This window comes from Zootermopsis nevadensis, unplaced genomic scaffold (assembly GCF_977971745.1).
Source record: "Zootermopsis nevadensis isolate Lab colony 2312 unplaced genomic scaffold, Znev_1.0 Znev_ptg000037l, whole genome shotgun sequence".
Taxonomy (NCBI): domain Eukaryota; kingdom Metazoa; phylum Arthropoda; class Insecta; order Blattodea; family Termopsidae; genus Zootermopsis; species Zootermopsis nevadensis.
In genome coordinates, this window is record NW_028259169.1 from 1,780,052 (window position 1) to 1,803,813 (window position 23,762).

Below are 23,762 nucleotides of genomic sequence, written 5' to 3' on the forward strand. Positions count from 1 at the left end.
CAATGTATGTCCAAGGGTTTGGACGATAGAGACATTTTAATTTTTCGAGATTATTCGAAAGTCAATTTTTAAAAGGCAAATATCTCCTGATCTGTAGGCATCTGAGAGACAACCCTTATGCCACTTTGAGGGAACGCATATGTAAACTTCATGTCAGAGTCTCGTCAATGTATGTCCAAGGGTTTGGAGGATAGAGACATTTTAATTTTTCGAGATTATTCGAAAGTCAATTTTTGAAAAGGCAAATATCTCCCGATCTGTATTAATCTGAGAGACAAAACTTATGTCACTTTGAGGGAACGTATATGTCAACTTCATGTCATAGTCACGTCAATGTATGTCAAAGGGTTTGGAGGATAGAGACATTTAAATTTTTAGAGATTATTCGAAAGTCAATTATTAAAAGGCAAATATCTCCCAATCTGTTGGAATCTGAGAGACAAAACTTATGTCACTTTGAGGGAACGTATATGTCAACTTCCGGTCAGAGTCACGTCAATGTATGTCAAAGGGTTTGGAGGATAGAGACATTTAAATATTTAGAGATTATTCGAAAGTCAATTTTTGAAAATGCAAATATCTCACGATCTGTAGGAATCAGAGAGACAAAACTTATGTCACCTTGAGGGAACGTATATGTCAACTAGATGTCAGAATCTCGTCAATGTATGTCCAAGAGTTTGGACGATAGAGATATTTTAATTTTTCGAGATTATTCGAAAGTCAATTCCTAAAAGGCAAATATCTCCCGATCTGTAGGCATCTGAGAGACAAACCTTATGTCACATTGAGGGAACGCATATGTCAACTTCATGTCAGAGTCTCGTCAATGTATGTTCAAGGGTTTGGAGGATAGAGAAATTTTAATTTTTCGAGATTATTCGAAAGTCAATTTTTAAAAGGCAAATATCTCCCGATCTGTATTAATCTGAGAGACAAAACTTATGTCACTTTGAGGGAACGTATATGTCAACTTGCTGTCAGAGGCACGTCAATGTATGTCCAAGGGTTTGGAGGATAGAGACATTTAAATTTTTAGAGATTATTAAAAAGTCAATTTTTGAAAAGGCAAATATCTCCCGATCAATAGGAATCTAAGAGACAAAACATATGTCACTTTGAGGGAACGTATATGTCAACTTCATGTGAGAATCTCGTCAATGTATGTCCAAGGGTTTGGACGATAGAGACATTTTAATTTTTCGAGAATATTCGAAAGTCAATTTTTAAAAGGCAAATATCTCCCGATCTGTAGGCATCTGAGAGACAAACCTTATGCCACTTTGAGGGAACGTATATGCCAACTTGCAGTCAGAGGCACGTCAATGTATGTCCAAGGGTTTGGAGGATAGACACATTTAAATTTTTAGAGATTATTTGAAAGTCAATTTTTAAAAGGCAAATATCTCCCGATCTGTAGGAATCTGAGAGACAAAACTTATGTCACTTTGAGGGAACGTATATATCAACTTCCTGTCAGAGTCACGTCAATGTATGTCCAAGGGTTTGGAGGATAGAGACATTTAAATTTTTAGAAATTATTCGAAAGTCAATTCTTGAAAAGGCAAATATCTCCCGATCTGTAGGAATCAGAGAGACAAACCTTATGTCACCTCGAGGGAACGAATATGTAAACTAGATGTCAGAATCTCGTCAATGTATGTCCAAGGGTTTGGACGATAGAGATATTTTAATTTTTCGAGATTATTCGAAAGTCAATTTCTAAAAGGCAAATATCTCTCGATCTGTAGGCATCTGAGAGACAAACCTTATGTCACATGAGGGAACGCATATGTCAACTTCATGTCAGAGTCTCGTCAATGTATGTTAAAGGGTTTGGAGGATAGAGACATTTTAATTTTTCGAGATTATTCGAAAGTCAATTTTTAAAAGGCAAATATCTCCCGATCTGTAGGAATCTGAGAGACAAAACTTATGTCACTTTGAGGGAACGTATATGTCAACTTGCTGTCAGAGGCACGTCAATGTATGTCCAAGGGTTTGGAGGATAGAGACATTTAAATTTTTAGAGATTATTCGAAAACCAATTTTTGAAAAGGCAAATATCTGACGATCAATAGGAATCTAAGAGACAAAACTTATGTCACTTTGAGGGAACGTATATGTCAACTAAATGTGAGAATCCCGTCAATGTATGTCCAAGGGTTTGGACGATAGAGACATTTTAATTTTTCGAGATTATTCGAAAGTCAATTTTTAAAAGGCAAATATCTCCCGATCTGTATTAATCTGAGAGACAAAACTTATGTCACTTTGAGGGAACGTATATGTCAACTTCATGTCATAGTCACGTCAATGTATTTCGAAGGGTTTGGAGGATAGAGACATTTAATTTTTTAGAGATTATTCGAAAGTCAATTATTAAAAGGCAAATATCTCCCAATCTGTTGGAATCTGAGAAACAAAACATATGTCACTTAGAGGGAACGTATATGTCAACTTCATGTCAGAATCTCGTCAATGTATGTCCAAGGGTTTGGACGATAGAGACATTTTAATTTTTCGAGATTATTCGAAAGTCAATTTTTAAAAGGCAAATATCTCCCGATTTGTAGGCATATGAGAGACAACCCTTATGTCACTTTGAGGGAACGCATATGTCAACTGCATGTCAGAGTCTCGTCAATGTATGTCCAAGGGTTTGGACGATAGAGATATTTTAATTTTTCGAGATTATTCGAAAGTCAATTTCTAAAAGGCAAATATCTCCCGATCTGTAGGCATCTGAGAGACAAACCTTATGTCACATTGAGGGAACGCATATGTCAACTTCATGTCAGAGTCTCGTCAATGTATGTTCAAGGGTTTGGAGGATAGAGACATTTTAAATTTTTCGAGATTATTCGAAAGTCAATTATTAAAAGGCAAATATCTCCCGATCTGTAAGAATCTGAGAGACAAAAGTTATGTCACTTTGAGGGAACGTATATGTCAACTTGCTGTCAGAGGCACGTCAATGTATGTCCAACGGTTTGGAGGATAGAGACATTTAAATTTTTAGAGATTATTCGAAAGTCAATTTTTGAAAAGGCAAATATCTCCCGATCAATAGGAATCTAAGAGACAAAACTTATGTCACTTTGAGCGAACGTATATGTCAACTTCATGTGAGAATCTCGTCAATGTATGTCCAAGGGTTTGGACGATAGAGACATTTTAATTTTTCGAGATTATTCGAAAGTCAATTTTTAAAAGGCAAATATCTCCTGATCTGTAGGCATCTGAGAGACAACCCTTATGCCACTTTGAGGGAACGCATATGTAAACTTCATGTCAGAGTCTCGTCAATGTATGTCCAAGGGTTTGGAGGATAGAGACATTTTAATTTTTCGAGATTATTCGAAAGTCAATTTTTGAAAAGGCAAATATCTCCCGATCTGTATTAATCTGAGAGACAAAACTTATGTCACTTTGAGGGAACGTATATGTCAACTTCATGTCATAGTCACGTCAATGTATGTCAAAGGGTTTGGAGGATAGAGACATTTAAATTTTTAGAGATTATTCGAAAGTCAATTATTAAAAGGCAAATATCTCCCAATCTGTTGGAATCTGAGAGACAAAACTTATGTCACTTTGAGGGAACGTATATGTCAACTTCCGGTCAGAGTCACGTCAATGTATGTCAAAGGGTTTGGAGGATAGAGACATTTAAATATTTAGAGATTATTCGAAAGTCAATTTTTGAAAATGCAAATATCTCACGATCTGTAGGAATCAGAGAGACAAAACTTATGTCACCTTGAGGGAACGTATATGTCAACTAGATGTCAGAATCTCGTCAATGTATGTCCAAGAGTTTGGACGATAGAGATATTTTAATTTTTCGAGATTATTCGAAAGTCAATTCCTAAAAGGCAAATATCTCCCGATCTGTAGGCATCTGAGAGACAAACCTTATGTCACATTGAGGGAACGCATATGTCAACTTCATGTCAGAGTCTCGTCAATGTATGTTCAAGGGTTTGGAGGATAGAGAAATTTTAATTTTTCGAGATTATTCGAAAGTCAATTTTTAAAAGGCAAATATCTCCCGATCTGTATTAATCTGAGAGACAAAACTTATGTCACTTTGAGGGAACGTATATGTCAACTTGCTGTCAGAGGCACGTCAATGTATGTCCAAGGGTTTGGAGGATAGAGACATTTAAATTTTTAGAGATTATTAAAAAGTCAATTTTTGAAAAGGCAAATATCTCCCGATCAATAGGAATCTAAGAGACAAAACTTATGTCACTTTGAGGGAACGTATATGTCAACTTCATGTGAGAATCTCGTCAATGTACGAGGGTCGCTCATTAAATAATGCCCCACATTTTTTTTCTCAGCCAATAATGAAGATTGAAAAGTGTACTTTTACATGCTTGAGATTTGATGTTTCTCGCGTTCGTGTACGGAGTTTCAAATGATTCCAACCAATGGCGGAGCTGTAGTGAACTGTTAAATTGGCGTCTGTGAACGACTCTCGTTACAAGCAACGAGCTGTAATTGAATTCTTTTTTGCTGAAAAAGAAACTGTGGTGAGCATTCATAAATGTTTGTGTGCTGTGTATGGAAGCTGTGCAGTCGATAGGAGCACCGTTGGTCGCTGGGCTAAGAGAGTTAAAGCTTCAGGTAGTGAAGAAACCGAGCTCCATGATCTGCCGCGCTCTGGGCGTCCTGCCACAGCCACCACTCCAGACATGTTGAACCGCGCGGATGCCATTATTCGTGAGGATCGGCGCGTCACAACTCGACAATTGGCCCAACAGCTTTCAGTCAGCAATGGAAGTGTAATTGCAATTATCCGGGCTCTTGCATATTCGAAGGTGTGCGCAAGATGGGTTCCACGAAGTCTCACAGCAGACCACAGGATTCAAAGGAAAACAATTTCTTCTGAATTGTTGGAAGCGTTTTGATGCTGAGGGATCATTACAGGTGACGAAACCTGGATACACCACTTTGAGCCGGAGACAAAAAGGCAGTCAATGGAGTGGCATCACCCTCAATCACCGAGAAAGAAGAAATTCAAGACAACTCCCTCCGCCGGAAAAGTCATGATGACTGTCTTTTGGGACAGTGATGGGTTCATTCTTGTGGATGTAATGCCAAGAGGTGCGAGACGCGTACATCGGGACCCTGAAACCCTCAAGAAGCGTTTCCGACGAGCTCGGCCTCACAAGCATCCAGCAGAAATTTTGCTCCTGCACGACAATGCACGCCCTCACACAAGTCCGAGAACCCGGGAAGAAATCACCAAATTGGGTTGGACGGTGCTGACCCAACCACCCTCCGACTTTCATCTCTTTGGGCCACTCAAAGATGCTATCCGCGGAACAAGATTTGAAGATGACGAGAGCGTGATTCAAGCAGTGAGGACATGGCTACGTGCACAGGACAAGAGCTGGTACCGGCAAGGCATGCACGCACTTGTTCCACGATGGCGTAAAGCCGTACAAGTTGATGGGGACTATGTGGAAAAATAGTATGTGTAAGGGAAACATTGATTTATATTGTCACTAAATTTCAGCCATCTTGAATAAATATATTCTGAGGAAAAAAATGTGGGGCATTACTTAATGAGCGACCCTCGTATGTCCAAGGGTTTGGACGATAGAGACATTTTAATTTTTCGAGAATATTCGAAAGTCAATTTTTAAAAGGCAAATATCTCCCGATCTGTAGGCATCTGAGAGACAAACCTTATGCCACTTTGAGGGAACGTATATGCCAACTTGCAGTCAGAGGCACGTCAATGTATGTCCAAGGGTTTGGAGGATAGACACATTTAAATTTTTAGAGATTATTTGAAAGTCAATTTTTAAAAGGCAAATATCTCCCGATCTGTAGGAATCTGAGAGACAAAACTTATGTCACTTTGAGGGAACGTATATATCAACTTCCTGTCAGAGTCACGTCAATGTATGTCCAAGGGTTTGGAGGATAGAGACATTTAAATTTTTAGAAATTATTCGAAAGTCAATTCTTGAAAAGGCAAATATCTCCCGATCTGTAGGAATCAGAGAGACAAACCTTATGTCACCTCGAGGGAACGAATATGTCAACTAGATGTCAGAATCTCGTCAATGTATGTCCAAGGGTTTGGACGATAGAGATATTTTAATTTTTCGAGATTATTCGAAAGTCAATTTCTAAAAGGCAAATATCTCTCGATCTGTAGGCATCTGAGAGACAAACCTTATGTCACATGAGGGAACGCATATGTCAACTTCATGTCAGAGTCTCGTCAATGTATGTTAAAGGGTTTGGAGGATAGAGACATTTTAATTTTTCGAGATTATTCGAAAGTCAATTTTTTAAAGGCAAATATCTCCCGATCTGTAGGAATCTGAGAGACAAAACTTATGTCACTTTGAGGGAACGTATATGTCAACTTGCTGTCAGAGGCACGTCAATGTATGTCCAAGGGTTTGGAGGATAGAGACATTTAAATTTTTAGAGATTATTCGAAAGTCAATTTTTGAAAAGGCAAATATCTGACGATCAATAGGAATCTAAGAGACAAAACTTATGTCACTTTGAGGGAACGTATATGTCAACTAAATGTGAGAATCCCGTCAATGTATGTCCAAGGGTTTGGACGATAGAGACATTTTAATTTTTCGAGATTATTCGAAAGTCAATTTTTAAAAGGCAAATATCTCCCGATCTGTATTAATCTGAGAGACAAAACTTATGTCACTTTGAGGGAACGTATATGTCAACTTCATGTCATAGTCACGTCAATGTATTTCGAAGGGTTTGGAGGATAGAGACATTTAATTTTTTAGAGATTATTCGAAAGTCAATTATTAAAAGGCAAATATCTCCCAATCTGTTGGAATCTGAGAGACAAAACATATGTCACTTAGAGGGAACGTATATGTCAACTTCATGTCAGAATCTCGTCAATGTATGTCCAAGGGTTTGGACGATAGAGACATTTTAATTTTTCGAGATTATTCGAAAGTCAATTTTTAAAAGGCAAATATCTCCCGATTTGTAGGCATATGAGAGACAACCCTTATGTCACTTTGAGGGAACGCATATGTCAACTGCATGTCAGAGTCTCGTCAATGTATGTCCAAGGGTTTGGACGATAGAGATATTTTAATTTTTCGAGATTATTCGAAAGTCAATTTCTAAAAGGCAAATATCTCCCGATCTGTAGGCATCTGAGAGACAAACCTTATGTCACATTGAGGGAACGCATATGTCAACTTCATGTCAGAGTCTCGTCAATGTATGTTCAAGGGTTTGGAGGATAGAGACATTTTAAATTTTTCGAGATTATTCGAAAGTCAATTATTAAAAGGCAAATATCTCCCGATCTGTAAGAATCTGAGAGACAAAAGTTATGTCACTTTGAGGGAACGTATATGTCAACTTGCTGTCAGAGGCACGTCAATGTATGTCCAACGGTTTGGAGGATAGAGACATTTAAATTTTTAGAGATTATTCGAAAGTCAATTTTTGAAAAGGCAAATATCTCCCGATCAATAGGAATCTAAGAGACAAAACTTATGTCACTTTGAGCGAACGTATATGTCAACTTCATGTGAGAATCTCGTCAATGTATGTCCAAGGGTTTGGACGATAGAGACATTTTAATTTTTCGAGATTATTCGAAAGTCAATTTTTAAAAGGCAAATATCTCCTGATCTGTAGGCATCTGAGAGACAACCCTTATGCCACTTTGAGGGAACGCATATGTAAACTTCATGTCAGAGTCTCGTCAATGTATGTCCAAGGGTTTGGAGGATAGAGACATTTTAATTTTTCGAGATTATTCGAAAGTCAATTTTTGGAAAGGCAAATATCTCCCGATCTGTATTAATCTGAGAGACAAAACTTATGTCACTTTGAGGGAACGTATATGTCAACTTCATGTCATAGTCACGTCAATGTATGTCAAAGGGTTTGGAGGATAGAGACATTTAAATTTTTAGAGATTATTCGAAAGTCAATTATTAAAAGGCAAATATCTCCCAATCTGTTGGAATCTGAAAGACAAAACTTATGTCACTTTGAGGGAACGTATATGTCAACTTCCGGTCAGAGTCACGTCAATGTATGTCAAAGGGTTTGGAGGATAGAGACATTTAAATATTTAGAGATTATTCGAAAGTCAATTTTTGAAAATGCAAATATCTCACGATCTGTAGGAATCAGAGAGACAAAACTTATGTCACCTTGAGGGAACGTATATGTCAACTAGATGTCAGAATCTCGTCAATGTATGTCCAAGAGTTTGGACGATAGAGATATTTTAATTTTTCGAGATTATTCGAAAGTCAATTCCTAAAAGGCAAATATCTCCCGATCTGTAGGAATCTAAGAGACAAAACTTATGTCACTTTGAGGGAACGTATATGTCAACTTCATGTGAGAATCTCGTCAATGTATGTCCAAGGGTTTGGACGATAGAGACATTTTAATTTTTCGAGATTATTCGAAAGTCAATTTTTAAAAGGCAAATATCTCCCGATCTGTAGGCATCTGAGAGACAAACCTTATGCCACTTTGAGGGAACGTATATGCCAACTTGCAGTCAGAGGCACGTCAATGTATGTCCAAGGGTTTGGAGGATAGACACATTTAAATTTTTAGAGATTATTTGAAAGTCAATTTTTAAAAGGCAAATATCTCCCGATCTGTAGGAATCTGAGAGACAAAACTTATGTCACTTTGAGGGAACGTATATGTCAACATCCTGTCAGAGTCACGTCAATGTATGTCCAAGGGTTTGGAGGATAGAGACATTTAAATTTTTAGAGATTATTCGAAAGTCAATTTTTAAAAGGCAAATATCTCCCGATCTGTAGGCATCTGAGAGACAAACCTTATGCCACTTTGAGGGAACGTATATGCCAACTTGCAGTCAGAGGCACGTCAATGTATGTCCAAGGGTTTGGAGGATAGACACATTTAAATTTTTAGAGATTATTTGAAAGTCAATTTTTAAAAGGCAAATATCTCCCGATCTGTAGGAATCTGAGAGACAAACCTTATGTCACATGAGGGAACGCATATGTCAACTTCATGTCAGAGTCTCGTCAATGTATGTTAAAGGGTTTGGAGGATAGAGACATTTTAATTTTTCGAGATTATTCGAAAGTCAATTATTAAAAGGCAAATATCTCCCGATCTGTAGGAATCTGAGAGACAAAACTTATGTCACTTTGAGGGAACGTATATGTCAACTTGCTGTCAGAGGCACGTCAATGTATGTCCAAGGGTTTGGAGGATAGAGACATTTAAATTTTTAGAGATTATTCGAAAGTCAATTTTTGAAAAGGCAAATATCTCCCGATCAATAGGAATCTAAGAGACAAAACTTATGTCACTTTGAGGGAACGTATATGTCAACTAAATGTGAGAATCCCGTCAATGTATGTCCAAGGGTTTGGACGATAGAGACATTTTAATTTTTCGAGATTATTCGAAAGTCAATTTTTAAAAGGCAAATATCTCCCGATCTGTATTAATCTGAGAGACAAAACTTATGTCACTTTGAGGGAACGTATATGTCAACTTCATGTCATAGTCACGTCAATGTATATCGAAGGGTTTGGAGGATAGAGACATTTAATTTTTTAGAGATTATTCGAAAGTCAATTATTAAAAGGCAAATATCTCCCAATCTGTTGGAATCTGAGAGACAAAACTTTTGTCACTTAGAGGGAACGTATATGTCAACTTCATTTCAGAATCTCGTCAATGTATGTCCAAGGGTTTGGACGATAGAGACATTTTAATTTTTCGAGATTATTCGAAAGTCAATTTTTAAAAGGCAAATATCTCCCGATCTGTAGGCATATGAGAGACAACCCTTATGTCACTTTGAGGGAACGCATATGTCAACTGCATGTCAGAGTCTCGTCAATGTATGTCCAAGGGTTTGGACGATAGAGACATTTAAATTTTTCGAGATTATTTGGAAGTGAATTATTTAAAGGCAAATATCTCCCGATCCGTAGGAATCTGAGAGACAAAACTAATGTCACCTTGAGGGATTATATATGTCAACTTCCTGTCAGAGTCACGTCAATGTATGTCCAAGGGTTTGGAAGATAGAGACATTTAAATTTTTAGAGATTATTAGAAAGTCAATTTTTAGTAGGCAAATATCTACCGATCTGTAGGCATCTGAGAGACAAAACTTATGTCACTTTGATGGAACATATATGTCAACTTCATGTCAGAGTCTCGTCATTGTATGTTCAAGGGTTTGGAGGATAGAGACATTTAAATTTTTCGAGATTATTCGAAAGTCAATTTTTAAAGGCAAATGTCTCCCGATCTGTAGGCATCTTAGAGACAAAACTTATGTCACTTTGAGGGAACATATATGTCAACCTCATGTCAGAGTCTCGTCAATGTATGTCCAAGGGTTTGGACGACAGAGATATTTTAATTTTTCGAGATTATTCGAAAGTCAATTTTTAAAAGGCAAATATCTCCCGATCTGTAGGAATCTGAGAGACAAAACTTATGTCACTTTGAGGGAACGTATATGTCAACTTGCTGTCAGAGGCACGTCAATGTATGTCCAAAGGTTTGGAGGATAGAGACATTTAAATTTTTAGAGATTATTAGAAAGTCAATTTTTGAAAAGGCAAATATCTCCCGATCAATAGGAATCTAAGAAAGAAAACTGATGTCACTTTGAGGGAACGTATACGTCAACTTCATGTGAGAATCTTGTCAATGTATGTCCAAGGGTTTGGACGATAGAGACATTTTAATTTTTCGAGATTATTCGAAAGTCAATTTTTAAAAGGCAAATATCTCCCGATCTGTAGGCATCTGAGAGACAAACCTTATGCCACTTTGAGGGAACGTATATGTCAACTTGCAGTCAGAGGCACGTCAATGTATGTCCAAGGGTTTGGAGGATATAGACATTTAAATTTTTAGAGATTATTTGAAAGTCAATTTTTAAAAGACAAATATCTCCCGATCTGTAGGAATCTGAGAGACAAAACTTATGTCACTTTGAGGGAACGTATATGTCAACATCCTGTCAGAGTCACGTCAATGTATGTCCAAGGGTTTGGAGGATAGAGACATTTAAATTTTTAGAGATTATTCGAAAGTCAATTTTTAAAAGGCAAATATCTCCCGATCTGTAGGCATCTGAGAGACAAACCTTATGCCACTTTGAGGGAACGTATATGCCAACTTGCAGTCAGAGGCACGTCAATGTATGTCCAAGGGTTTGGAGGATAAACACATTTAAATTTTTAGAGATTATTTGAAAGTCAATTTTTAAAAGGCAAATATCTCCCGATCTGTAGGAATCTGAGAGACAAAACTTATGTCACTTTGAGGGAACGTATATGTCAACATCCTGTCAGAGTCACGTCAATGTATGTCCAAGGGTTTGGAGGATAGAGACATTTAAATTTTTAGAGATTATTCGAAAGTCAATTTTTAAAAGGCAAATATCTCCCGATCTGTAGGCATCTGAGAGACAAACCTTATGCCACTTTGAGGGAACGTATATGCCAACTTGCAGTCAGAGGCACGTCAATGTATGTCCAAGGGTTTGGAGGATAGACACATTTAAATTTTTAGAGATTATTTGAAAGTCAATTTTTAAAAGGCAAATATCTCCCGATCTGTAGGAATCTGAGAGACAAAACTTATGTCACTTTGAGGGAACGTATATATCAACTTCCTGTCAGAGTCACGTCAATGTATGTAGAAGGGTTTGGAGGATAGAGACATTTAAATTTTTAGAAATTATTCGAAAGTCAATTCTTGAAAAGGCAAATATCTCCCGATCTGTAGGAATCAGAGAGACAAAACTTATGTCACCTTGACGGAACGTATATGTCAACTAGATGTCAGAATCTCGTCAATGTATGTCCAAGGGTTTGGACGATAGAGATATTTTAATTTTTCGAGATTATTCGAAAGTCAATTTCTAAAAGGCAAATATCTCCCGATCTGTAGGCATCTGAGAGACAAACCTTATGTCACATGAGGGAACGCATATGTCAACTTCATGTCAGAGTCTCGTCAATGTATGTTAAAGGGTTTGGAGGATAGAGACATTTTAATTTTTCGAGATTATTCGAAAGTCAATTTTTAAAAGGCAAATATCTCCCGATCTGTATTAATCTGAGAGACAAAACTTATGTCACTTTGAGGGAACGTATATGTCAACTTCATGTCATAGTCACGTCAATGTATTTCGAAGGGTTTGGAGGATAGAGACATTTAAATTTTTAGAGATTATTCGAAAGTCAATTATTAAAAGGCAAATATCTCCCAATCTGTTGGAATCTGAGAGACAAAACTTATATCACTTTGAGGGAACGTATATGTCAACTTCCGGTCAGAGTCACGTCAATGTATGTCAAAGGGTTTGGAGGATAGAGACATTTAAATTTTTCGAGATTATTCGAAAGTCAATTTTTGAAAAGGCAATATCTCACGATCTGTAGGAATCAGAGAGACAAAACTTATGTCACCTTGAGGGAACGTATATGTCAACTAGATGTCAGAATCTCGTCAATGTATGTCCAAGAGTTTGGACGATAGAGATATTTTAATTTTTCGAGATTATTCGAAAGTCAATTCCTAAAAGGCAAATATCTCCCGATCTGTAGGCATCTGAGAGACAAACCTTATGTCACATTGAGGGAACGCATATGTCAACTTCATGTCAGAGTCTCGTCAATGTATGTTCAAGGGTTTGGAGGATAGAGAAATTTTAATTTTTCGAGATTATTCGAAAGTCAATTTTTAAAAGGCAAATATCTCCCGATCTGTATTAATCTGAGAGACAAAACTTTTGTCACTTTGAGGGAACGTATATGTCAACTTGCTGTCAGAGGCACGTCAATGTATGTCCAAGGGTTTGGAGGATAGAGACATTTAAATCTTTAGAGATTATTAAAAAGTCAATTTTTGAAAAGGCAAATATCTCCCGATCAATAGGAATCTAAGAGACAAAACTTATGTCACTTTGAGGGAACGTATATGTCAACTTCATGTGAGAATCTCGTCAATGTATGTCCAAGGGTTTGGACGATAGAGACATTTTAATTTTTCGAGATTATTCGAAAGTCAATTTTTAAAAGGCAAATATCTCCCGATCTGTAGGCATCTGAGAGACAAACCTTATGCCACTTTGAGGGAACGTATATGCCAACTTGCAGTCAGAGGCAAGTCAATGTATGTCCAAGGGTTTGGAGGTAGACACATTTAAATTTTTAGAGATTATTTGAAAGTCAATTTTTAAAAGGCAAATATCTCCCGATCTGTAGGAATCTGAATGACAAAACTTATGTCACTTTGAGGGAACGTATATGTCAACTTCATGTGAGAATCTCGTCAATGTATGTCCAAGGGTTTGGACGATAGAGACATTTTAATTTTTCGAGATTATTCGAAAGTCAATTTTTAAAAGGCAAATATCTCCCGATCTGTAGGCATCTGAGAGACAACCCTTATGCCACTTTGAGGGAACGCATATGTCAACTTCATGTCAGAGTCTCGTCAATGTATGTCCAAGGGTTTGGAGGATAGAGACATTTTAATTTTTCGAGATTATTCTAAAGTCAATTTTTGAAAAGGCAAATATCTCCCGATCTGTATTAATCTGAGAGACAAAACTTATGTCACTTTGAGGGAACGTATATGTCAACTTCATGTCATAGTCACGTCAATGTATTTCGAAGGGTTTGGAGGATAGAGACATTTAATTTTTTAGAGATTATTCGAAAGTCAATTTTTAAAAGGCAAATATCTCCCAATCTGTTGGAATCTGAGAGACAAAACATATGTCACTTAGAGGGAACGTATATGTCAACTTCATGTCAGAATCTCGTCAATGTATGTCCAAGGGTTTGGACGATAGAGACATTTTAATTTTTCGAGATTATTCGAAAGTCAATTTTTAAAAGGCAAATATCTCCCGATTTGTAGGCATATGAGAGACAACCCTTATGTCACTTTGAGGGAACGCATATGTCAACTGCATGTCAGAGTCTCGTCAATGTATGTCCAAGGGTTTGGACGATAGAGACATTTTAATTTTTCGAGATTATTTGGAAGTGAATTATTTAAAGGCAAATATCTCCCGATCCGTAGGAATCTGAGAGACAAAACTAATGTCACTTTGAGGGATTACATATATCAACTTCCTGTCAGAGTCACGTCAATGTATGTCCAAGGGTTTGGAGGATAGAGACATTTAAATTTTTAGAGATTATTCGAAAGTCAATTTTTAGTAGGCAAATATCTACCGATCTGTAGGCATCTGAGAGACAAAACTTATGTCACTTTGATGGAACATATATGTCAACTTCATGTCAGAGTCTCGTCATTGTATGTTCAAGGGTTTGGAGGATAGAGACATTTTAATTTTTCGAGATTATTCGAAAGTCAATTTTTAAAGGCAAATGTCTCCCGATCTGTAGGCATCTTAGAGACAAAACTTATGTCACTTTGAGGGAACATATATGTCAACTTCATGTCAGAGTCTCGTCAATGTATGTCCAAGGGTTTGGACGACAGAGATATTTTAATTTTTCGAGATTATTCGAAAGTCAATTTTTAAAAGGCAAATATCTCCCGATCTGTAGGAATCTGAGAGACAAAACTTATGTCACTTTGAGGGAACGTATATGTCAACTTGCTGTCAGAGGCACGTCAATGTATGTCCAAAGGTTTGGAGGATAGAGACATTTAAATTTTTAGAGATTATTAGAAAGTCAATTTTTGAAAAGGCAAATATCTCCCGATCAATAGGAATCTAAGAAACAAAACTGATGTCACTTTGAGGGAACGTATACGTCAACTTCATGTGAGAATCTTGTCAATGTATGTCCAAGGGTTTGGACGATAGAGACATTTTAATTTTTCGAGATTATTCGAAAGTCAATTTTTAAAAGGCAAATATCTCCCGATCTGTAGGCATCTGAGAGACAAACCTTATGCCACTTTGAGGGAACGTATATGTCAACTTGCAGTCAGAGGCACGTCAATGTATGTCCAAGGGTTTGGAGGATATAGACATTTAAATTTTTAGAGATTATTTGAAAGTCAATTTTTAAAAGACAAATATCTCCCGATCTGTAGGAATCTGAGAGACAAAACTTATGTCACTTTGAGGGAACGTATATGTCAACATCCTGTCAGAGTCACGTCAATGTATGTCCAAGGGTTTGGAGGATAGAGACATTTAAATTTTTAGAGATTATTCGAAAGTCAATTTTTAAAAGGCAAATATCTCCCGATCTGTAGGCATCTGAGAGACAAACCTTATGCCACTTTGAGGGAACGTATATGCCAACTTGCAGTCAGAGGCACGTCAATGTATGTCCAAGGGTTTGGAGGATAGACACATTTAAATTTTTAGAGATTATTTGAAAGTCAATTTTTAAAAGGCAAATATCTCCCGATCTGTAGGAATCTGAGAGACAAAACTTATGTCACTTTGAGGGAACGTATATGTCAACATCCTGTCAGAGTCACGTCAATGTATGTCCAAGGGTTTGGAGGATAGAGACATTTAAATTTTTAGAGATTATTCGAAAGTCAATTTTTAAAAGGCAAATATCTCCCGATCTGTAGGCATCTGAGAGACAAACCTTATGCCACTTTGAGGGAACGTATATGCCAACTTGCAGTCAGAGGCACGTCAATGTATGTCCAAGGGTTTGGAGGATAGAGACATTTAAATTTTTAGAGATTATTTGAAAGTCAATTTTTAAAAGGCAAATATCTCCCGATCTGTAGGAATCTGAGAGACAAAACTTATGTCACTTTGAGGGAACGTATATATCAACTTCCTGTCAGAGTCACGTCAATGTATGTAGAAGGGTTTGGAGGATAGAGACATTTAAATTTTTAGAAATTATTCGAAAGTCAATTCTTGAAAAGGCAAATATCTCCCGATCTGTAGGAATCAGAGAGACAAAACTTATGTCACCTTGACGGAACGTATATGTCAACTAGATGTCAGAATCTCGTCAATGTATGTCCAAGGGTTTGGACGATAGAGATATTTTAATTTTTCGAGATTATTCGAAAGTCAATTTCTAAAAGGCAAATATCTCCCGATCTGTAGGCATCTGAGAGACAAACCTTATGTCACATGAGGGAACGCATATGTCAACTTCATGTCAGAGTCTCGTCAATGTATGTTAAAGGGTTTGGAGGATAGAGACATTTTAATTTTTCGAGATTATTCGAAAGTCAATTTTTAAAAGGCAAATATCTCCCGATCTGTAGGAATCTGAGAGACAAAACTTATGTCACTTTGAGGGAACGTATATGTCAACTTGCTGTCAGAGGCACGTCAATGTATGTCCAAGGGTTTGGAGGATAGAGACATTTAAATTTTTAGAGATTATTCGAAAGTCAATTTTTGAAAAGGCAAATATCTCCCGATCAATAGGAATCTAAGAGACAAAACTTATGTCACTTTGAGCGAACGTATATGTCAACTTCATGTGAGAATCTCGTCAATGTATGTCCAAGGGTTTGGACGATAGAGACATTTTAATTTTTCGAGATTATTCGAAAGTCAATTTTTAAAAGGCAAATATCTCCCGATCTGTAGGCATCTGAGAGACAACCCTTATGCCCCTTTGAGGGAACGCATATGTCAACATCATGTCAGAGTCTCGTCAATGTATGTCCAAGGGTTTGGAGGATAGAGACATTTTAATTTTTCGAGATTATTCGAAAGTCAATTTTTGAAAAGGCAAATATCTCCCGATCTGTATTAATCTGAGAGACAAAACTTATGTCACTTTGAGGGAACGTATATGTCAACTTCATGTCATAGTTACGTCAATGTATTTCGAAGGGTTTGGAGGATAGAGACATTTAAATTTTTAGAGATTATTCGAAAGTCAATTATTAAAAGGCAAATATCTCCCAATCTGTTGGAATCTGAGAGACAAAACTTATATCACTTTGAGGGAACGTATATGTCAACTTCCGGTCAGAGTCACGTCAATGTATGTCAAAGGGTTTGGAGGATAGAGACATTTAAATTTTTCGAGATTATTCGAAAGTCAATTTTTGAAAAGGCAATATCTCACGATCTGTAGGAATCAGAGAGACAAAACTTATGTCACCTTGAGGGAACGTATATGTCAACTAGATGTCAGAATCTCGTCAATGTATGTCCAAGAGTTTGGACGATAGAGATATTTTAATTTTTCGAGATTATTCGAAAGTCAATTCCTAAAAGGCAAATATCTCCCGATCTGTAGGCATCTGAGAGACAAACCTTATGTCACATTGAGGGAACGCATATGTCAACTTCATGTCAGAGTCTCGTCAATGTATGTTCAAGGGTTTGGAGGATAGAGAAATTTTAATTTTTCGAGATTATTCGAAAGTCAATTTTTAAAAGGCAAATATCTCCCGATCTGTATTAATCTGAGAGACAAAACTTTTGTCACTTTGAGGGAACGTATATGTCAACTTGCTGTCAGAGGCACGTCAATGTATGTCCAAGGGTTTGGAGGATAGAGACATTTAAATCTTTAGAGATTATTAAAAAGTCAATTTTTGAAAAGGCAAATATCTCCCGATCAATAGGAATCTAAGAGACAAAACTTATGTCACTTTGAGGGAACGTATATGTCAACTTCATGTGAGAATCTCGTCAATGTATGTCCAAGGGTTTGGACGATAGAGACATTTTAATTTTTCGAGATTATTCGAAAGTCAATTTTTAAAAGGCAAATATCTCCCGATCTGTAGGCATCTGAGAGACAAACCTTATGCCACTTTGAGGGAACGTATATGCCAACTTGCAGTCAGAGGCAAGTCAATGTATGTCCAAGGGTTTGGAGGTAGACACATTTAAATTTTTAGAGATTATTTGAAAGTCAATTTTTAAAAGGCAAATATCTCCCGATCTGTAGGAATCTGAATGACAAAACTTATGTCACTTTGAGGGAACGTATATGTCAACTTCATGTGAGAATCTCGTCAATGTATGTCCAAGGGTTTGGACGATAGAGACATTTTAATTTTTCGAGATTATTCGAAAGTCAATTTTTAAAAGGCAAATATCTCCCGATCTGTAGGCATCTGAGAGACAAACCTTATGCCACTTTGAGGGAACGTATATGCCAACTTGCAGTCAGAGGCAAGTCAATGTATGTCCAAGGGTTTGGAGGTAGACACATTTAAATTTTTAGAGATTATTTGAAAGTCAATTTTTGAAAAGGCAAATATCTCCCGATCTGTATTAATCTGAGAGACAAAACTTATGTCACTTTGAGGGAACGTATATGTCAACTTCATGTCATAGTCACGTCAATGTATTTCGAAGGGTTTGGAGGATAGAGACATTTAATTTTTTAGAGATTATTCGAAAGTCAATTTTTAAAAGGCAAATATCTCCCAATCTGTTGGAATCTGAGAGACAAAACATATGTCACTTAGAGGGAACGTATATGTCAACTTCATGTCAGAATCTCGTCAATGTATGTCCAAGGGTTTGGACGATAGAGACATTTTAATTTTTCGAGATTATTCGAAAGTCAATTTTTAAAAGGCAAATATCTCCCGATTTGTAGGCATATGAGAGACAACCCTTATGTCACTTTGAGGGAACGCATATGTCAACTGCATGTCAGAGTCTCGTCAATGTATGTCCAAGGGTTTGGACGATAGAGACATTTTAATTTTTCGAGATTATTTGGAAGTGAATTATTTAAAGGCAAATATCTCCCGATCCGTAGGAATCTGAGAGACAAAACTAATGTCACTTTGAGGGATTACATATATCAACTTCCTGTCAGAGTCACGTCAATGTATGTCCAAGGGTTTGGAGGATAGAGACATTTAAATTTTTAGAGATTATTCGAAAGTCAATTTTTAGTAGGCAAATATCTACCGATCTGTAGGCATCTGAGAGACAAAACTTATGTCACTTTGATGGAACATATATGTCAACTTCATGTCAGAGTCTCGTCATTGTATGTTCAAGGGTTTGGAGGATAGAGACATTTTAATTTTTCGAGATTATTCGAAAGTCAATTTTTAAAGGCAAATGTCTCCCGATCTGTAGGCATCTTAGAGACAAAACTTATGTCACTTTGAGGGAACATATATGTCAACTTCATGTCAGAGTCTCGTCAATGTATGTCCAAGGGTTTGGACGACAGAGATATTTTAATTTTTCGAGATTATTCGAAAGTCAATTTTTAAAAGGCAAATATCTCCCGATCTGTAGGAATCTGAGAGACAAAACTTATGTCACTTTGAGGGAACGTATATGTCAACTTGCTGTCAGAGGCACGTCAATGTATGTCCAAAGGTTTGGAGGATAGAGACATTTAAATTTTTAGAGATTATTAGAAAGTCAATTTTTGAAAAGGCAAATATCTCCCGATCAATAGGAATCTAAGAAACAAAACTTATGTCACTTTGAGGGAACGTATACGTCAACTTCATGTGAGAATCTTGTCAATGTATGTCCAAGGGTTTGGACGATAGAGACATTTTAATTTTTCGAGATTATTCGAAAGTCAATTTTTAAAAGGCAAATATCTCCCGATCTGTAGGCATCTGAGAGACAAACCTTATGCCACTTTGAGGGAACGTATATGTCAACTTGCAGTCAGAGGCACGTCAATGTATGTCCAAGGGTTTGGAGGATATAGACATTTAAATTTTTAGAGATTATTTGAAAGTCAATTTTTAAAAGACAAATATCTCCCGATCTGTAGGAATCTGAGAGACAAAACTTATGTCACTTTGAGGGAACGTATATGTCAACATCCTGTCAGAGTCACGTCAATGTATGTCCAAGGGTTTGGAGGATAGAGACATTTAAATTTTTAGAGATTATTCGAAAGTCAATTTTTAAAAGGCAAATATCTCCCGATCTGTAGGCATCTGAGAGACAAACCTTATGCCACTTTGAGGGAACGTATATGCCAACTTGCAGTCAGAGGCACGTCAATGTATGTCCAAGGGTTTGGAGGATAGACACATTTAAATTTTTAGAGATTATTTGAAAGTCAATTTTTAAAAGGCAAATATCTCCCGATCTGTAGGAATCTGAGAGACAAAACTTATGTCACTTTGAGGGAACGTATATGTCAACATCCTGTCAGAGTCACGTCAATGTATGTCCAAGGGTTTGGAGGATAGAGACATTTAAATTTTTAGAGATTATTCGAAAGTCAATTTTTAAAAGGCAAATATCTCCCGATCTGTAGGCATCTGAGAGACAAACCTTATGCCACTTTGAGGGAACGTATATGCCAACTTGCAGTCAGAGGCACGTCAATGTATGTCCAAGGGTTTGGAGGATAGAGACATTTAAATTTTTAGAGATTATTTGAAAGTCAATTTTTAAAAGGCAAATATCTCCCGATCTGTAGGAATCTGAGAGACAAAACTTATGTCACTTTGAGGGAACGTATATATCAACTTCCTGTCAGAGTCACGTCAATGTATGTAGAAGGGTTTGGAGGATAGAGACATTTAAATTTTTAGAAATTATTCGAAAGTCAATTCTTGAAAAGGCAAATATCTCCCGATCTGTAGGAATCAGAGAGACAAAACTTATGTCACCTTGACGGAACGTATATGTCAACTAGATGTCAGAATCTCGTCAATGTATGTCCAAGGGTTTGGACGATAGAGATATTTTAATTTTTCGAGATTATTCGAAAGTCAATTTCTAAAAGGCAAATATCTCCCGATCTGTAGGCATCTGAGAGACAAACCTTATGTCACATGAGGGAACGCATATGTCAACTTCATGTCAGAGTCTCGTCAATGTATGTTAAAGGGTTTGGAGGATAGAGACATTTTAATTTTTCGAGATTATTCGAAAGTCAATTTTTAAAAGGCAAATATCTCCCGATCTGTAGGAATCTGAGAGACAAAACTTATGTCACTTTGAGGGAACGTATATGTCAACTTGCTGTCAGAGGCACGTCAATGTATGTCCAAGGGTTTGGAGGATAGAGACATTTAAATTTTTAGAGATTATTCGAAAGTCAATTTTTGAAAAGGCAAATATCTCCCGATCAATAGGAATCTAAGAGACAAAACTTATGTCACTTTGAGCGAACGTATATGTCAACTTCATGTGAGAATCTCGTCAATGTATGTCCAAGGGTTTGGACGATAGAGACATTTTAATTTTTCGAGATTATTCGAAAGTCAATTTTTAAAAGGCAAATATCTCCCGATCTGTAGGCATCTGAGAGACAACCCTTATGCCCCTTTGAGGGAACGCATATGTCAACATCATGTCAGAGTCTCGTCAATGTATGTCCAAGGGTTTGGAGGATAGAGACATTTTAATTTTTCGAGATTATTCGAAAGTCAATTTTTGAAAAGGCAAATATCTCCCGATCTGTATTAATCTGAGAGACAAAACTTATGTCACTTTGAGGGAACGTATATGTCAACTTCATGTCATAGTCACGTCAATGTATTTCGAAGGGTTTGGAGGATAGAGACATTTAAATTTTTAGAGATTATTCGAAAGTCAATTATTAAAAGGCAAATATCTCCCAATCTGTTGGAATCTGAGAGACAAAACTTATATCACTTTGAGGGAACGTATATGTCAACTTCATGTCATAGTCACGTCAATGTATGTCAAAGGGTTTGGAGGATAGAGACATTTAAATTTTTAGAGATTATTCGAAAGTCAATTTTTGAAAAGGAAATATCTCACGATCTGTAGGAATCAGAGAGACAAAACTTATGTCACCTTGAGGGAACGTATATGTCAACTAGATGTCAGAATCTCGTCAATGTATGTCCAAGAGTTTGGACGATAGAGATATTTTAATTTTTCGAGATTATTCGAAAGTCAATTCCTAAAAGGCAAATATCTCCCGATCTGTAGGCATCTGAGAGACAAACCTTATGTCACATTGAGGGAACGCATATGTCAACTTCATGTCAGAGTCTCGTCAATGTATGTTCAAGGGTTTGGAGGATAGAGAAATTTTAATTTTTCGAGATTATTCGAAAGTCAATTTTTAAAAGGCAAATATCTCCCGATCTGTATTAATCTGAGAGACAAAACTTATGTCACTTTGAGGGAACGTATATGTCAACTTGCTGTCAGAGGCACGTCAGATTATGTCCAAGGGTTTGGAGGATAGAGACATTTAAATCTTTAGAGATTATTAAAAAGTCAATTTTTGAAAAGGCAAATATCTCCCGATCAATAGGAATCTAAGAGACAAAACTTATGTCACTTTGAGGGAACGTATATGTCAACTTCATGTGAGAATCTCGTCAATGTATGTCCAAGGGTTTGGACGATAGAGACATTTTAATTTTTCGAGATTATTCGAAAGTCAATTTTTAAAAGGCAAATATCTCCCGATCTGTAGGCATCTGAGAGACGAACCTTATGCCACTTTGAGGGAACGTATATGCCAACTTGCAGTCAGAGGCAAGTCAATGTATGTCCAAGGGTTTGGAGGTAGACACATTTAAATTTTTAGAGATTATTTGAAAGTCAATTTTTAAAAGGCAAATATCTCCCGATCTGTAGGAATCTGAATGACAAAACTTATGTCACTTTGAGGGAACGTATATGTCAACTTCATGTGAGAATCTCGTCAATGTATGTCCAAGGGTTTGGACGATAGAGACATTTTAATTTTTCGAGATTATTCGAAAGTCAATTTTTAAAAGGCAAATATCTCCCGATCTGTAGGCATCTGAGAGACATCCCTTATGCCACTTTGAGGGAACGCATATGTCAACTTCATGTCAGAGTCTCGTCAATGTATGTCCAAGGGTTTGGAGGATAGAGACATTTTAATTTTTCGAGATTATTCTAAAGTCAATTTTTGAAAAGGCAAATATCTCCCGATCTGTATTAATCTGAGAGACAAAACTTATGTCACTTTGAGGGAACGTATATGTCAACTTCATGTCATAGTCACGTCAATGTATTTCGAAGGGTTTGGAGGATAGAGACATTTAATTTTTTAGAGATTATTCGAAAGTCAATTTTTAAAAGGCAAATATCTCCCAATCTGTTGGAATCTGAGAGACAAAACATATGTCACTTAGAGGGAACGTATATGTCAACTTCATGTCAGAATCTCGTCAATGTATGTCCAAGGGTTTGGACGATAGAGACATTTTAATTTTTCGAGATTATTCGAAAGTCAATTTTTAAAAGGCAAATATCTCCCGATTTGTAGGCATATGAGAGACAACCCTTATGTCACTTTGAGGGAACGCATATGTCAACTGCATGTCAGAGTCTCGTCAATGTATGTCCAAGGGTTTGGACGATAGAGACATTTAAATTTTTCGAGATTATTTGGAAGTGAATTATTTAAAGGCAAATATCTCCCGATCCGTAGGAATCTGAGAGACAAAACTAATGTCACTTTGAGGGATTACATATATCAACTTCCTGTCAGAGTCACGTCAATGTATGTCCAAGGGTTTGGAGGATAGAGACATTTAAATTTTTAGAGATTATTCGAAAGTCAATTTTTAGTAGGCAAATATCTACCGATCTGTAGGCATCTGAGAGACAAAACTTATGTCACTTTGATGGAACATATATGTCAACTTCATGTCAGAGTCTCGTCATTGTATGTTCAAGGGTTTGGAGGATAGAGACATTTTAATTTTTCGAGATTATTCGAAAGTCAATTTTTAAAGGCAAATGTCTCCCGATCTGTAGGCATCTTAGAGACAAAACTTATGTCACTTTGAGGGAACATATATGTCAACTTCATGTCAGAGTCTCGTCAATGTATGTCCAA